Source organism: Rhipicephalus microplus, chromosome 3 (genome assembly GCF_043290135.1).
Source record: "Rhipicephalus microplus isolate Deutch F79 chromosome 3, USDA_Rmic, whole genome shotgun sequence".
NCBI classification, from domain to species: domain Eukaryota; kingdom Metazoa; phylum Arthropoda; class Arachnida; order Ixodida; family Ixodidae; genus Rhipicephalus; species Rhipicephalus microplus.
In genome coordinates this window covers 229,185,591-229,200,805 of record NC_134702.1, presented here as the reverse complement: position 1 = coordinate 229,200,805, position 15,215 = coordinate 229,185,591, and the positions used below count along the sequence as shown (strand labels likewise).

At 47.5% G+C, this 15,215-nt stretch overlaps 22 non-coding genes across 22 annotated transcripts; all 22 read left to right on the top strand.

Moving 5' to 3' along the window:
• The first annotated feature begins 98 nt into the window (after positions 1–98).
• On the top strand, positions 99–171 carry TRNAM-CAU (transfer RNA methionine (anticodon CAU)). Its single transcript has one exon. It is a non-coding gene; the product is annotated as a tRNA-Met (tRNA).
• Positions 172–808: 637 nt separating this feature from the next.
• On the top strand, positions 809–881 carry TRNAM-CAU (transfer RNA methionine (anticodon CAU)). Its single transcript has one exon. It is a non-coding gene; the product is annotated as a tRNA-Met (tRNA).
• Positions 882–1,282: 401 nt separating this feature from the next.
• Positions 1,283–1,355, top strand: TRNAM-CAU (transfer RNA methionine (anticodon CAU)). Its single transcript has one exon. It is a non-coding gene; the product is annotated as a tRNA-Met (tRNA).
• A 402-nt stretch (positions 1,356–1,757) lies between these two features.
• Positions 1,758–1,830, top strand: TRNAL-CAA (transfer RNA leucine (anticodon CAA)). The gene has a single exon. It is a non-coding gene; the product is annotated as a tRNA-Leu (tRNA).
• Positions 1,831–2,229: 399 nt separating this feature from the next.
• On the top strand, positions 2,230–2,302 carry TRNAM-CAU (transfer RNA methionine (anticodon CAU)). The gene has a single exon. It is a non-coding gene; the product is annotated as a tRNA-Met (tRNA).
• A 400-nt stretch (positions 2,303–2,702) lies between these two features.
• Positions 2,703–2,775, top strand: TRNAL-CAA (transfer RNA leucine (anticodon CAA)). The gene has a single exon. It is a non-coding gene; the product is annotated as a tRNA-Leu (tRNA).
• Positions 2,776–3,882: 1,107 nt separating this feature from the next.
• On the top strand, positions 3,883–3,955 carry TRNAL-CAA (transfer RNA leucine (anticodon CAA)). Its single transcript has one exon. It is a non-coding gene; the product is annotated as a tRNA-Leu (tRNA).
• An 875-nt stretch (positions 3,956–4,830) lies between these two features.
• TRNAL-CAA (transfer RNA leucine (anticodon CAA)) lies at positions 4,831–4,903 on the top strand. The gene has a single exon. It is a non-coding gene; the product is annotated as a tRNA-Leu (tRNA).
• Positions 4,904–5,302: 399 nt separating this feature from the next.
• Positions 5,303–5,375, top strand: TRNAM-CAU (transfer RNA methionine (anticodon CAU)). Its single transcript has one exon. It is a non-coding gene; the product is annotated as a tRNA-Met (tRNA).
• An 875-nt stretch (positions 5,376–6,250) lies between these two features.
• On the top strand, positions 6,251–6,323 carry TRNAM-CAU (transfer RNA methionine (anticodon CAU)). Its single transcript has one exon. It is a non-coding gene; the product is annotated as a tRNA-Met (tRNA).
• A 400-nt stretch (positions 6,324–6,723) lies between these two features.
• Positions 6,724–6,796, top strand: TRNAL-CAA (transfer RNA leucine (anticodon CAA)). The gene has a single exon. It is a non-coding gene; the product is annotated as a tRNA-Leu (tRNA).
• Positions 6,797–6,957: 161 nt separating this feature from the next.
• On the top strand, positions 6,958–7,030 carry TRNAM-CAU (transfer RNA methionine (anticodon CAU)). The gene has a single exon. It is a non-coding gene; the product is annotated as a tRNA-Met (tRNA).
• Positions 7,031–8,378: 1,348 nt separating this feature from the next.
• On the top strand, positions 8,379–8,451 carry TRNAL-CAA (transfer RNA leucine (anticodon CAA)). Its single transcript has one exon. It is a non-coding gene; the product is annotated as a tRNA-Leu (tRNA).
• Positions 8,452–9,559: 1,108 nt separating this feature from the next.
• On the top strand, positions 9,560–9,632 carry TRNAL-CAA (transfer RNA leucine (anticodon CAA)). The gene has a single exon. It is a non-coding gene; the product is annotated as a tRNA-Leu (tRNA).
• Positions 9,633–10,031: 399 nt separating this feature from the next.
• On the top strand, positions 10,032–10,104 carry TRNAM-CAU (transfer RNA methionine (anticodon CAU)). Its single transcript has one exon. It is a non-coding gene; the product is annotated as a tRNA-Met (tRNA).
• A 401-nt stretch (positions 10,105–10,505) lies between these two features.
• Positions 10,506–10,578, top strand: TRNAL-CAA (transfer RNA leucine (anticodon CAA)). Its single transcript has one exon. It is a non-coding gene; the product is annotated as a tRNA-Leu (tRNA).
• An 873-nt stretch (positions 10,579–11,451) lies between these two features.
• TRNAL-CAA (transfer RNA leucine (anticodon CAA)) lies at positions 11,452–11,524 on the top strand. The gene has a single exon. It is a non-coding gene; the product is annotated as a tRNA-Leu (tRNA).
• A 398-nt stretch (positions 11,525–11,922) lies between these two features.
• TRNAM-CAU (transfer RNA methionine (anticodon CAU)) lies at positions 11,923–11,995 on the top strand. Its single transcript has one exon. It is a non-coding gene; the product is annotated as a tRNA-Met (tRNA).
• Positions 11,996–12,396: 401 nt separating this feature from the next.
• On the top strand, positions 12,397–12,469 carry TRNAL-CAA (transfer RNA leucine (anticodon CAA)). Its single transcript has one exon. It is a non-coding gene; the product is annotated as a tRNA-Leu (tRNA).
• Positions 12,470–12,870: 401 nt separating this feature from the next.
• TRNAM-CAU (transfer RNA methionine (anticodon CAU)) lies at positions 12,871–12,943 on the top strand. The gene has a single exon. It is a non-coding gene; the product is annotated as a tRNA-Met (tRNA).
• Positions 12,944–13,344: 401 nt separating this feature from the next.
• TRNAS-CGA (transfer RNA serine (anticodon CGA)) lies at positions 13,345–13,417 on the top strand. The gene has a single exon. It is a non-coding gene; the product is annotated as a tRNA-Ser (tRNA).
• Positions 13,418–13,816: 399 nt separating this feature from the next.
• TRNAL-CAA (transfer RNA leucine (anticodon CAA)) lies at positions 13,817–13,889 on the top strand. The gene has a single exon. It is a non-coding gene; the product is annotated as a tRNA-Leu (tRNA).
• The last annotated feature ends 1,326 nt before the right edge of the window (positions 13,890–15,215 follow it).

Sequence of the window (15,215 nt, the reverse complement as noted above, 5' to 3'; positions counted from 1 at the left end):
GAGCAGTAATGAATGACTGTTGCTGAGTTTTCTTACTTTTTCGACCTTTACTTGTGGGAACGATTGATACCGATTGTGTTTCCCATTGACCCCTGTCCGCCTCGGTAGCGCAGTAGGCAGCGCGTCAGTCTCATATTCTGAAGGTCGTGAGTTCAATCCACACCCGGGGCAAAGGCGGTGCAGATTTTTTGTTTGCTTATGAGAGTTTAATTAGGTCGTGAGGGGTGCACTGTCTAGAGCGGTAATGAATGACTGTTGCTCGGTTTTTTTACTTTTCTGACCTTTAACTTGTAGGAACTATTGATACCGATTGTGTTTCCCAGTGACACCTGCCCGCCTCGGCAGCGCAGTAGGCGGCGCGTCAGTCTCATAATCTGAAGGTCGTGAGTTCAATCCTCACCCGGGCCAATGGCGGTGCAGTTTTTTTGTTTGCTTATGAGAGTTTAATTAGGTCGTGAGGGGTGCATTGTCTGGAGCAGTTATGAATGACTGTGGCTCGGTTTTCTTACTTTTTCGACCTTTAATTTGTTGGAACTAATGATCCCGGTTGCGTGTCCCAGTGACACCTGTCCGCCTCGATAGCGCAGTAGGCAGCGCATCAGTCTCATAATTTGAAGGTCATGAATTCAATTCTATCCCGGGGCAAAGGCAGTGCAGATGTTTTGTTTGCTTATGAGAGTTTAATTAGGTCGTGAGGGGTGCACTGTCTGGAGCAGAAATGAATGACTGTTGCTCGGTTTTCTTATTTTTTTGACCTTTAGTTTGTGGGAACTAATGATCGTGGTTGCGTTTCCCAGTGCCCCTTTCCGCCTCGGTAGCGCAGTAGGCAGCGCGTCAGTCTCATAATCTGAAGGTCGTGAGTTCGATCCTCACCCGGGGCAAAGGCGGTGCAGATGTTTTGTTTGCTTATGAGAGTTTATTTAGGTCGTGAGGGGATCACTGTCTGGAGCAGTAATGAATGACTGTTGCTCAGTTTTCTTACTTTTTCGACCTTTAATTTGTGGGAACAAATGATACCTGTTGCGTTTCCCAGTGACCCCTCTCCGCCTTGGTAGTGCAGTAGGCAGCGCGTCAGTCTCATAATCTGAAGGTCGTGAGTTTAATCCTCACCCGGGGCAAAGGCGGTGAATATTTTTTGCTTGCTTATAAGAGTTTAATTAGGTAGTTAGGGGTGCACGGTCTGGAGAAGTAATGAATGACTGTTGCTGAGGTTTCTTACTTTTTCGATCTTTAATTTGTGGGAGCTATTGACACCGGTTGTGTTTCCCAGTGACCCCTGTCCGCCTCGGTAGCGCAGTAGGCAGCGCGTCAGTCTCATACTCTGAAGGTCGTGAGTTCAATCCACACCCGGGGCAAAGGCGGTGCAGATTTTTTGTTTGCTTATGAGAGTTCAATTAGGTCGTGAGGGGTGCACTGTGTCTTGAGCAGTAACGAATGACTGTTGCTCGGTTTTTTTACTTTTCTGACCTTTAACTTGTGGGAACTATTGATACCGATTGTGTTTCCCAGTGACACCTGCCCGCCTCGGCAGCGCAGTAGGCGGCGCGTCAGTTTCATAATCTGAAGGTCGTGAATTCAATCCTCACCCGGGCCAATGGCGGTGCAGGTTTTTTGTTTGATTATGAGAGTTTATTTAGGTCGTGAGGGGTGCAATGTCTGGAGCAGTAATGAATGACTGTGGCTCGTTTTTTTTCTTTTTCGACCTTTATTTTGTGGGAACTAATGATACCGGTTGCATTTCGCTGTTACCCCAGTCCGCCTCGGTAGCGCAGTTGGCAGCGCGTCAGTCTCAAAATCTGAAGGTCGTGAGTTAAATCTTCACCCGGGGCAAAGATGGTCAGATTTTTGTTTGCTTATGAGAGTTTAATTAGGTCGTGAGGGGTGCGCTGTCTGGAGCAGTAATGAATGACTGTTGCGGAGTTTTCTTACTTTTTCGACCTTTAACTTGTGGGAACTATTGATACCGATTGTGTTTCCCAGTGACACCTGTTCGCCTCGCTTGCGCAGTAGGCGGCGCTTCAGTCTCATAATCTGAAGGTCGTGAGTTCAATCCTTACCCGGGGCAAAGGCGGTGCAGTTTATTTGTTTGCTTATGAGAGTTTAACTAGGTCGGGAGGGGTGCACTGTCTGGAGCAGTAATGAATGACTGTTGCTCGGTTTTCTTATTTTTTCGACCTTTCACTTGTGGGAACTATTGATACCGATTGTGTTTGCTAGTGACAAGTGTCCGCCTCGGTAGCGCAGTAGGCAGCGCGTCAGTCTCATAATCTGAAGGTCGTGAGTTCAATCCTCACCCGGGGCAAAAGCGGTGCAGATTTTTTGTTTACTTATGAGAGTTTAATTGGGTCGTGAGGGGTGCGCTGTCTGGAGCAGTAATGAATGACTGTTTCTCGGTTTTCTTACTTTTTCGACCTTTAATTTGTGGCAACTAATGATCCCGGTTGCGTGTTCCTGTGACCCCTTTCCGCCTCGGTAGCACAGTAGGCAGCGCGTCAGTCTCATAATCTGAAGGTCGTGAGTTTATTCCACACCCGGGGCAAAGGCGGTGCAGATTTTTGTTTGCTTATGAGTGTTTAATTAGGTCGTGAGGGTTGCGCTTTCTGGAGCAGTAATGAATGACTGTTGCTGAGTTTTCTTAATTTTTCGACCGTTAACTTGTGGGAACTATTGATACCGGTTATGTTTCCCAGTGACCCCTGTCCGCCTCGGTAGCGCAGTAGGCAGCGCGTCAGTCTCAAAATCTGAAGGTCGTGAGTTAAATCCTCACCCGGGGCAAAGGTGGTCAGATTTTTTTTGCTTATGAGAGTTTAATTAGGTCATGAGGGGTGCGCTGTCTGGAGCAGTAATGAATGACTGTTGCGGAGTTTTCTTACTTTTTCGACCTTTAACTTGTGGGAACTATTGATACCGATTGTGTTTCCCAGTGACACCTGTTCGCCTTGCTAGCGCAGTAGGCGGCGCTTCAGTCTCATAATCTGAAGGTCGTGAGTTCAATTCTTACCCGGGGCAAAGGCGGTGCAGTATATTTGTTTGCTTATGAGAGTTTAACTAGGTCGGGAGGGGTGCGCTGTCTCTACCAGTAATGAATGACTGTTGCTGAGTTTTCTTACTTTTTCGACCTTTACTTGTGGGAACGATTGATACCGATTGTGTTTCCCATTGACCCCTGTCCACCTCGGTAGCGCAGTAGGCAGCGCGTCAGGCTCATATTCTGAAGGTCGTGAGTTCAGTCCACACCCGGGGCAAAAGCGGTGCAGATTTTTTGTTTGCTGATGAGAGTTTAATTAGGTCGTGAGGGGTGCACTGTCTAGAGCAGTAACGAATGACTGTGGCTCGGTTTTCTTACTTTTTCGGCCTTTAATTTGTTGGAACTAATGATCCCGGTTGCGTGACCCAGTGACACCTGTCCGCCTCGATAGCGCAGTAGGCAGCGCATCAGTCTCATAATTTGAAGGTCGTGAGTTCAATCCACACCCGGAGCAAAGGCGGTGCAGATTTTTTGTTTGCTTATGAGAGTTTAATTAGGTCGTGAGGGGTGCACTGTCTTGAGCAGTAACGAATGACTGTTGCTCGGTTTTTTTACTTTTCTGACCTTTAACTTGTGGGAACTATTGATACCGATTGTGTTTCCCAATGACACCTGCCCGCCTCGGCAGCGCAGTAGGCGGCACGTCAGTCTCATTATCTGAAGGTCGTGAGTTCAATCCTCACCCGGGCCAATGGCGGTGCAGTTTCTTTGTTTGATTCTGAGAGTTTAATTAGGTCATGAGGGGTGCACTGTCTGGAGCAGTAATGAATGACTGTGGCTCGGTTTTTTTTCTTTTTCGACCTTTTTTTGTGGGAACTAATGATACCGGTTGCATTTCGCTGTTACCCCAGTCCGCCTCGGTAGCGTAGTTGGCAGCGCGTCAGTCTCAAAATCTGAAGGTCGTGAGTTAAATCCTCACCCGGGGCAAAGGCGGTGCAGATGTTTTGTTTGCTTATGAGAGTTTATTTAGGTCGTGAGGGGATCACTGTCTGGAGCAGTAATGAATGACTGTTGCGGAGTTTTCTTACTTTTTCGACCTTTAACTTGTGGGAACTATTGATACCGATTGTGTTTCCCAGTGACACCTGTTCGCCTCGCTTGCGCAGTAGGCGGCGCTTCAGTCTCATAATCTGAAGGTCGTGAGTTCAATCCTTACCCGGGGCAAAGGCGGTGCAGTTTATTTGTTTGCTTATGAGAGTTTAACTAGGTCGGGAGGGGTGCACTGTCTGGAGCAGTAATGAATGACTGTTGCGTAGTTTTCTTACTTTTTCAACCTTTAACTTGTGGGAACTATTGATACCGATTGTGTTTCCCAGTGACACCTGTTCGCCTCGCTTGCGCAGTAGGCGGCGCTTCAGTCTCATAATCTGAAGGTCGTGAGTTCAATCCTTACCCGGGGCAAAGGCGGTGCAGTTTATTTGTTTGTTTATGAGAGTTTAACTAGGTCGGGAGGGGTGCACTGTCTGGAGCAGTAATGAATGACTGTTGCTCGGTTTTCTTATTTTTTCGACCTTTCACTTGTGGGAACTATTGATACCGATTGTGTTTGCTAGTGACAACTGCCCGCCTCGGTAGCGCAGAAGGCAGCGCGTCAGTCTCATAATCTGAAGGTCGTGAGTTTATTCCACACCCGGGGCAAAGGCGGTGCAGATTTTTTGTTTGCTTATGAGTGTTTAATTAGGTCGTGAGGGGTGCGCTTTCTGGAGCAGTAACGAATGACTGTTGCTGAGTTTTCTTAATTTTTCGACCGTTAACTTGTGGGAACTATTGATACCGGTTATGTTTCCCAGTGACCCCTGTCCGCCTCGGTAGCGCAGTAGGCAGCGCGTCAGGCTCAAAATCTGAAGTTCGTGAGTTAAATCTTCACCCGGGGCAAAGGTGGTAAGATTTTTGTTTGCTTATGAGAGTTTAATTAGGTCGTGAGGGGTGCGCTGTCTGGAGCAGTAACGAATGACTGTCGCTCGGTTTTTTTACTTTTCTGACCTTTAACTTGTGGGAACTATTGATACCGATTGTGTTTACCAGTGACACCGGCCCGCCTCGGCAGCGCAGTAGGCGGCGCGTCAGTCTCATAATCTGAAGGTCGTGAGTTCAATCCTCACCCGGGCCAATGGCGGTGCAGTTTTTTTGTTTGCTTATGAGAGTTTATATAGGTCGTGAGGGGTGCACTGTCTGGAGCAGTAATGAATGGCTGTTGCTCGGTTTTCTTATTTTTTCGACCTTTCACTTGTGGGAACTATTGATACCGATTGTGTTTGCTAGTGACAACTGTCCGCCTCGGTAGCGCAGTAGGCAGCGCGTCAGTCTCATATTCTGAAGGTCGTGAGATCAATCCTCACCCGGGGCAAAAGCGGTGCAGATTTTTTGTTTTCTTATGAGAGTTTTATTGGGTCGTGAGGGGTGCGCTGGTTGGAGCAGTAATGAATGACTGTTTCTCGGTTTTCTTACTTTTTCGACCTTTAATTTGTGGGAACTAATGATCCCGGTTGCGTGTCCCTGTGACCCCTTTCCGCCTCGGTAGCGCAGTAGGCAGCGCGTCAGTCTCATAATCTGAAGGTCGTGAGTTTATTCCACACCCGGGGCAAAGGCGGTGCAGATTTTTTGTTTGCTTATGAGTGTTTAATCAGGTCGTGAGGGGTGCGCTTTCTGGAGCAGTAATGAATGACTGTTGCTGAGTTTTCTTAATTTTTCGACCGTTAACTTGTGGGAACTATTGATACCGGTTATGTTTCCCAGTGACCCCTGTCCGCCTCGGTAGCGCAGTAGGCAGCGCGTCAGTCTCATAATCTGAAGGTCGTGAGTTCAATCCACACCCAGGGCAAAGGCGGTGCAGATTTTTTGTTTGCTAATGAGAGTTTAATTAGGTCGTGAGGGGTGCGCTGTCTGGAGCAGTAATGAATGACTGTTGCGGAGTTTTCTTACTTTTTCGACCTTTAACTTGTGGGAACTATTGATACCGATTGTGTTTCCCAGTGACACCTGTTCGCCTCGCTTGCGCAGTAGGCGGCGCTTCAGTCTCATAATCTGAAGGTCGTGAGTTCAATCCTTACCCGGGGCAAAGGCGGTGCAGTTTATTTGTTTGCTTATGAGAGTTTAACTAGGTCGGGAGGGGTGCACTGTCTGGAGCAGTAATGAATGACTGTTGCTCGGTTTTCTTATTTTTTCGACCTTTCACTTGTGGGAACTATTGATACCGATTGTGTTTGCTAGTGACAAGTGTCCGCCTCGGTAGCGCAGTAGGCAGCGCGTCAGTCTCATAATCTGAAGGTCGTGAGTCCAATCCTCACCCGGGGCAAAAGCGGTGCAGATTTTTTGTTTACTTATGAGAGTTTGATTGGGTCGTGAGGGGTGCGCTGTCTGGAGCAGTAATGAATGACTGTTTCTCGGTTTTCTTACTTTTTCGACCTTTAATTTGTGGGAACTAATGATCCCAGTTGCGTGTCCCTGTGACCCCTTTCCGCCTCGGTAGCACAGTAGGCAGCGCGTCAGTCTCATATTCTGAAGGTCGTGAGTTTATTCCACACCCGGGGCAAAGGCGGTGCAGATTTTTGTTTGCTTATGAGTGTTTAATTAGGTCGTGAGGGTTGCGCTTTCTGGAGCAGTAATGAATGACTGTTGCTGAGTTTTCTTAATTTTTCGACCGTTAACTTGTGGGAACTATTGATACCGGTTATGTTTCCCAGTGACCCCTGTCCGCCTCGGTAGCGCAGTAGGCAGCGCGTCAATCTCAAAATCTGAAGGTCGTGAGTTAAATCCTCACCCGGGGCAAAGGTGGTCAGATTTTTTTTGCTTATGAGAGTTTAATTAGGTCATGAGGGGTGCGCTGTCTGAAGCAGTAATGAATGACTGTTGCTCGGTTTTCTTATTTTTTCGACCTTTCACTTGTGGGAACTATTCATACCGATTGTGTTTGCAAGTGACAACTGTCCGCCTCGGTAGCGCAGTAGGCAGCGCGTCAGTCTCATAATCTGAAGGTCGTGAGTTCAATCCTCACCCGGGGCAAAAGCGGTGCAGATTTTTTGTTTTCTTATGAGAGTTTTATTGGGTCGTGAGGGGTGCGCTGTCTGGAGCATTAATGAATGACTGTTTCTCGGTTTTCTTACTTTTTCGACCTTTAATTTGTGGGAACTAATGATCCCGGTTGCGTGTCCCTGTGACCCCTTTCCGCCTCGGTAGCGCAGTAGGCAGCGCGTCAGTCTCATAATCTGAAGGTCGTGAGTTTATTCCACACCCGGGGCAAAGGCGGTGCAGATTTTTTGTTTGCTTATGAGTGTTTAATCAGGTTGTGAGGGGTGCGCTTTCTGGAGCAGTAATGAATGACTGTTGCTGAGTTTTCTTAATTTTTCGACCGTTAACTTGTGGGAACTATTGATACCCGTTATGTTTCCCAGTGACCCTTGTCCGCCTCGGTAGCGCACTAGGCAGCGCGTCAGTCTCATAATCTGAAGGTCGTGAGTTCACTCCACACCCAGGGCAAAGGCGGTGCAGATTTTTTGTTTGCTTATGAGAGTTTAATTAGGTTGTGAGGAGTGCGCTATCTCTAGCAGTAATGAATGACTGTTGCTGAGTTTTCTTACTTTTTCGACCTTTACTTGTGGGAACGATTGATACCGATTGTGTTTCCCATTGACCCCTGTCCACCTCGGTAGTGCAGTAGGCAGCGCGTCAGGCTCATATTCTGAAGGTCGTGAGTTCAATCCACACCCGGGGCAAAGGCGGTGCAGATTTTTTGTTTGCTGATGAGAGTTTAATTAGGTCGTGAGGGGTGCACTGTCTAGAGCAGTAACGAATGACTGTGGCTCGGTTTTCTTACTTTTTCGGCCTTTAATTTGTTGGAACTAATGATCCCGGTTGCGTGTCCCAGTGACACCTGTCCGCCTCGATAGCGCAGTAGGCAGCGCATCAGTCTCATAACTTGAAGGTCGTGAGTTCAATCCACACCCGGAGCAAAGGCGGTGCAGATTTTTTGTTTGCTTATGAGAGTTTAATTAGGTCGTGAGGGGCGCACTGTCTTGAGCAGTAACGAATGACTGTTGCTCGGTTTTTTTACTTTTCTGACCTTTAACTTGTGGGAACTATTGATACCGATTGTGTTTCCCAATGACACCTGCCCGCCTCGGCAGCGCAGTAGGCGGTGCGTCAGTCTCATTATCTGAAGGTCGTGAGTTCAATCCTCACCCGGGCCAATGGCGGTGCAGTTTCTTTGTTTGATTCTGAGAGTTTAATTAGGTCGTGAGGGGTGCACTGTCTGGAGCAGTAATGAATGACTGTGGCTCGGTTTTTTTTCTTTTTTGACCTTTAATTTGTGGGAACTAATGATACCGGTTGCATTTCGCTGTTACCCCAGTCCGCCTCGGTAGCGCAGTTGGCAGCGCGTCAGTCTCAAAATCTGAAGGTCGTGAGTTAAATCCTCACCCGGGGCAAAGGTGGTCAGATTTTTTTTGCTTATGAGAGTTTAATTAGGTCATGAGGGGTGCGCTGTCTGGAGCAGTAATGAATGACTGTTGCGGAGTTTTCTTACTTTTTCGACCTTTAACTTGTGGGAACTATTGATACCGATTGTGTTTCCCAGTGACACCTGTTCGCCTTGCTAGCGCAGTAGGCGGCGCTTCAGTCTCATAATCTGAAGGTCGTGAGTTCAATTCTTACCCGGGGCAAAGGCGGTGCAGTATATTTGTTTGCTTATGAGAGTTTTATTGGGTCGTGAGGGGTGCGCTGTCTGGAGCATTAATGAATGACTGTTTCTCGGTTTTCTTACTTTTTCGACCTTTAATTTGTGGGAACTAATGATCCCGGTTGCGTGTCCCTGTCACCCATTTCCGCCTCGGTAGCGCAGTAGGCAGCGCGTCAGTCTCATAATCTGAAGGTCGTGAGTTTATTCCACACCCGGGGCAAAGGCGGTGCAGATTTTTTGTTTGCATATGAGTGTTTAATCAGGTCGTGAGGGGTGCGCTTTCTGGAGCAGTAATGAATGACTGGTGCTGAGTTTTCTTAATTTTTCGACCGTTAACTTGTGGGAACTATTGATACCCGTTATGTTTCCCAGTGACCCTTGTCCGCCTCGGTAGCGCACTAGGCAGCGCGTCAGTCTCATAATCTGAAGGTCGTGAGTTCAATCCACACCCAGGGCAAAGGCGGTGCAGATTTTTTGTTTGCTTATGAGAGTTTAATTAGGTTGTGAGGAGTGCGCTATCTCTAGCAGTAATGAATGACTGTTGCTGAGTTTTCTTACTTTTTCGACCTTTACTTGTGGGAACGATTGATACCGATTGTGTTTCCCATTGACCCCTGTCCACCTCGGTAGTGCAGTAGGCAGCGCGTCAGGCTCATATTCTGAAGGTCGTGAGTTCAATCCACACCCGGGCCAATGGCGGTGCAGTTTCTTTGTTTGATTCTGAGAGTTTAATTAGGTCGTGAGGGGTGCACTGTCTGGAGCAGTAATGAATGACTGTGGCTCGGTTTTTTTTCTTTTTCGACCTTTAATTTGTGGGAACTAATGATACCGGTTGCATTTCGCTGTTACCCCAGTCCGCCTCGGTAGCGCAGTTGGCAGCGCGTCAGTCTCAAAATCTGAAGGTCGTGAGTTAAATCCTCACCCGGGGCAAAGGTGGTCAGATTTTTGTTTGCTTATGAGAGTTTAATTAGGTCGTGAGGGGTGCGCTGTCTGGAGCAGTAATGAATGACTGTTGCGTAGTTTTCTTACTTTTTCAACCTTTAACTTGTGGGAAATATTGATACCGATTGTGTTTCCCAGTGACACCTGTTCGCCTCGCTTGCGCAGTAGGCGGCGCTTCAGTCTCATAATCTGAAGGTCGTGAGTTCAATCCTTACCCGGGGCAAAGGCGGTGCAGTTTATTTGTTTGTTTATGAGAGTTTAACTAGGTCGGGAGGGGTGCACTGTCTGGAGCAGTAATGAATGACTGTTGCTCGGTTTTCTTATTTTTTCGACCTTTCACTTGTGGGAACTATTGATACCGATTGTGTTTGCTAGTGACAACAGCCCGCCTCGGTAGCGCAGTAGGCAGCGCGTCAGTCTCATAATCTGAAGGTCGTGAGTTCAATCCTCACCCGGGGCAAAAGCGGTGCAGAATTTTTGTTTTCTTATGAGAGTTTAATTGGGTCGTGAGGGGTGCGCTGTCTGGAGCAGTAATGAATGACTGTTTCTCGGTTTTCTTACTTTTTCGACCTTTAATTTGTGGGAACTAATGATCCCGGTTGCGTGTCCCTGTGACCCCTTTCCGCCTCGGTAGCGCAGTAGGCAGCGCGTCAGTCTCATAATCTGAAGGTCGTGAGTTTATTCCACGCCCGGGGCAAAGGCGGTGCAGAATTTTCGTTTGCTCATGAGTGTTTAATTAGGTCGTGAGAGTTGCGCTTTCTGCTGCAGTAATGAATGACTGTTGCTGAGTTTTCTTAATTTTTCGACCGTTAACTTGTGGGAACTATTGATACCGGTTATGTTTCCCAGTGACCCCTGTCCGCCTCGGTAGCGCAGTAGGCAGCGCGTCAGTCTCAAAATCTGAAGGTCGTGAGTTAAATCTTCACCCGAGGCAAAGGTGGTCAGATTTTTGTTTGCTTATGAGAGTTTAATTAGGTCGTGAGGGGTGCGCTGTCTGAAGCAGTAAGGAATGACTGCTGCGGAGTTTTCTTACTTTTTCGACCTTTAACTTGTGGGAACTATTGATACCGATTGTGTTTCCCAGTGACACCTGTTCGCCTCGCTAGCGCAGTAGGCGGCGCTTCAGTCTCATAATCTGAAGGTCGTGAGTTCAATCCTTACCCGGGGCAAAGGTGGTGCAGTTTATTTGTTTGCTTATGAGAGTTTAACTAGGTCGGGAGGGGTGCACTGTGTTGAGCAGTAATGAATGACTGTTGCTCGGTTTTCTTATTTTTTCGACCTTTCACTTGTGGAAACTATTCATACCGATTGTGTTTGCTAGTGACAACTGTCCGCCTCGGTAACGCAGTAGGCAGCGCGTCAGTCTCATAATCTGAAGGTCGTTAGTTCAATCCTCACCCGGGGCAAAAGCGGTGCAGAGTTTTTATTTTCTTATGAGAGTTTAATTGGGTCGTGAGGGGTGCGCTGTCTGGAGCAGTAATGAATGACTGTTTCTCGGTTTTCTTACTTTTTCGACCTTTAATTTGTGGGAACTAATGATCCCGGTTGCGTGTCCCTGTGACCCCTTTCCGCCTCGGTAGCGCGATAGGCAGCGCGTCAGTCTCGTAATCTGAAGGTCGTGAGTTTATTCCACACCCGGGGCAAAGGCGGTGCAGATTTTTTGTTTGCTTATGAGTGTTTAATTAGGTCGTGAGGGGTGCGCTTTCTGGAGCAGTAATGAATGACTGTTGCTGAGTTTTCTTAATTTTTCGACCATTAACTTATGGGAACTATTGATACCGGTTATGTTTCCCAGTGACCCCTGTCCGCCTCGGTAGTGCAGTAGGCAGCGCGTCAGTCTCAAAATCTGAAGGTCGTGAGTTAAATCCTCACCCGGGGCAAAGGTGGTCAGATTTTTGTTTGCTTATGAGAGTTTAATTAGGTCGTGAGGGTGCGCTGTCTGGAGCAGTAATGAATGAGTGTTGCGGAGTTTTTTTACTTTTTCGACCTTTAACTTGTGGGAACTATTGATACCGATTGTGTTTCCCAGTGACACCTGTCCGCCTCGCTAGCGCAGTAGGCGGCGCTTCAGTCTCAAATTCTGAAGGTCGTGAGTTCAATCCTTACCCAGGGCAAAGGCGGTGCAGTTTATTTGTTTGCTTATGAGAGTTTAACGAGGTCGGGAGGGGTGCACTGTCTGGAGCAGTAATGAATGACTGTTGCTCGGTTTTCTTATTTTTTCGACGTTTCACTTGTAGGAACTATTGATACCGATTGTGTTTGCTAGTGACAACTGTCCGCCTCGGTAGCGCAGTAGGCAGCGCGTCAGTCTCATAATCTGAAGGTCGTGAGTTCAATCCTCACCCGGGGCAAAAGCGGTGCAGATTTTTTGTTTGCTTATGAGAGTTTAACGAGGTCGGGAGGGGTGCACTGTCTGGAGCAGTAATGAATGACTGTTTCTCGGTTTTCTTACTTTTTCGACCTTTAATTTGTGGGAACTAATAATCCCGGTTGGGTGTCCCTGTGACCCCTTTCAGCCTCGGTAGCGCGATAGGCAGCGCGTCAGTCTCGTAATTTGAAGGTCGTGAGTTTATTCCACACCCGGGGCAAAGGCGGTGCAGATTTTTTGTTTGCTTATGAGTGTTTAATTAGGTCGTGAGGGGTGCGCTTTCTGGAGCAGTAATGAATGACTGTTGCTGAGTTTTCTTAATTTTTCGACCATTAACTTATGGGAACTATTGATACCGGTTATGTTTCCCAGTGACCCCTGTCCGCCTCGGTAGTGCAGTAGGCAGCGCGTCAGTCTCAAAATCTGCAGGTCGTGAGTTAAATCCTCACCCGGGGCAAAGGTGGTCAGATTTTTGTTTGCTTATGAGAGTTTAATTAGGTCGTGAGGGGTGCGCTGTCTGGAGCAGTAATGAATGAGTGTTGCGGAGTTTTTTTTTACTTTTTCGACCTTTAACTTGTGGGAACTATTGATACCGATTGTGTTTCCCAGTGACACCTGTCCGCCTCGCTAGCGCAGTAGGCGGCGCTTCAGTCTCATAATCTGAAGGTCGTGAGTTCAATCCTTACCCAGGGCAAAGGCGGTGCAGTTTATTTGTTTGCTTATGAGAGTTTAACGAGGTCGGGAGGGGTGCACTGTCTGGAGCAGTAATGAATGACTGTTGCTCGGTTTTCTTATTTTTTCGACCTTTCACTTGTGGGAACTATTGATACCGATTGTGTTTGCTAGTGACAACTGTCCGCCTCGGTAGCGCAGTAGGCAGCGCGTCAGTCTCATAATCTGAAGGTCGTGAGTTCAATCCTCACCCGGGGCAAAAGCGGTGCAGATTTTTTGTTTTCTTATCAGAGTTTAATTGGGTCGTGAGGGGTGGGCTGTCTGGAGCAGTAATGAATGACTGTTTCTCGGTTTTCTTACTTTTTCGACCTTTAATTTGTGGGAACTAATGATCCCGGTTGCGTGTCCCTGTGACCCCTTTCCGCCTCGGTAGTGCAGTAGACAGCGCGTCAGTCTCATAATCTGAAGGTCGTGAGTTTATTCCACACCCGGGGCAAAGGCGGTGCAGATTTTTTGTTTGCTTATGAGTGTTTAATTAGGTCGTGAGGGTTGCGCTTTCTGGAGCAGTAATGAATGACTGTTGCTGAGTTTTCTTAATTTTTCGACCGTTAACTTGTGGGAACTATTGATACCGGTTATGTTTCCCAGTGACCCCTGTCCACCTCGGTAACGCAGTAGGCAGCGCGTCAGTCTCGAAATCTGAAGGTCGTGAGTTAAATCCTCACCCGGGGCAAAGGTGGTCAGATTTTTGTTTGCTTATGAGAGTTTAATTAGGTCGTGAGGGGTGCGCTGTCTGGAGCAGTAATGAATGACTGTTTCTCGGTTTCCTTACTTTTTCGACCTTTAATTTGTGGGAACTAATGATCCCGGTTGCGTGTCCCTGTGACCCCTTTCCGCCTCGGTAGCGCAGTAGGCAGCGCGTCAGTCTCATAATCTGAAGGTCGTGAGTTTATTCCACACCCGGGGCAAAGGCGGTGCAGATTTTTTGTTTGCTTATGAGTGTTTAATTAGGTCGTGAGGGGTGCGCTTTCTGGAGCAGTAATAAATGACTGTTGCTGAGTTTTTTTAATTTTTCGACCGTTAACTTATGGGAACTATTGATACCGGTTATGTTTCCCAGTGACCCCTGTCCGCCTCGGTAGTGCAGTAGGCAGCGCGTCAGTCTCAAAATCTGAAGGTCGTGAGTTAAATCCTCACCCGGGGCAAAGGTGGTCAGATTTTTGTTTTCTTATGAGAGTTTAATTAGGTCGTGAGGGGTGCGCTGTCTGGAGCAGTAATGAATGACTGTTGCGGAGTTTTTTTACTTTTTCGACCTTTAACTTGTGGGAACTATTGATACCGATTGTGTTTCCCAGTGACACCTGTTCGCCTCGCTAGCGCAGTAGGCGGCGCTTCAGTCTCATAATCTGAAGGTCGTGAGTTCAATCCTTACCCGGGGCAAAGGCGGTGCCGTTTATTTGTTTGCTTATGAGAGTTTACCTAGGTCGGGAGGGGTGCACTGTCTGGAGCAGTAATGAATGACTGTGGCTCGGTTTTCTTACTTTTTCGACCTTTAATTTCTTGGAACTAATGATCCCGGTTGCGTGTCCCAGTGACACCTGTCCGCCTGGATAGCGCAGTAGGCAGTGCATCAGTCTCATAATTTGAAGGTCATGAATTCAATTCTATCCCGGGGCAAAGGCAGTGCAGATGTTTTGTTTGCTTATGAGAGTTTAATTAGGTCGTGAGGGGTGCACTGTCTGGAGCAGTAATGAATGACTGTTGCTCGGTTTTCTTATTTTTTTGACCTTTAGTTTGTGGGAACTAATGATCTTGGTTGCGTTTCCCAGTGACCCCTGTCCGCCTCGGTAGCGCAGTAGGCAGCGCGTCAGTCTCATAATCTGAAGGTGATGAGTTTAATCCTCACCCGAGGCAAAGGTGGTCAGATTTTTGTTTGCTTATGAGAGTTTAATTAGGTCGTGAGGGGTGCGCTGTCTGAAGCAGTAATGAATGACTGTTGCGGAGTTTTCTTACTTTTTCGACCTTTAACTTGTGGGAACTATTGATACCGATTGTGTTTCCCAGTGACACCTGTTCGCCTCGCTAGCGCAGTAGGCGGCGCTTCAGTCTCATAATCTGAAGGTCGTGAGTTCAATCCTTACCCGGGGCAAAGGTGGTGCAGTTTATTTGTTTGCTTATGAGAGTTTAACTAGGTCGGGAGGGGTGCACTGTCTGGAGCAGTAATGAATGACTGTTGCTCGGTTTTCTTATTTTTTCGACCTTTCACTTGTGGAAACTATTCATACCGATTGTGTTTGCTAGTGACAACTGTCCGCCTCGGTAACGCAGTAGGCAGCGCGTCAGTCTCATAATCTGAAGGTCGTTAGTTCAATCCTCACCCGGGGCAAAAGCGGTGCAGAGTTTTTATTTTCTTATGAGAGTTTAATTGGGTCGTGAGGGGTGCGCTGTCTGGAGCAGTAATGAATGACTGTTTCTCGGTTTTCTTACTTTTTCGACCTTTAATTTGTGGGAACTAATGATCCCGGTTGCGT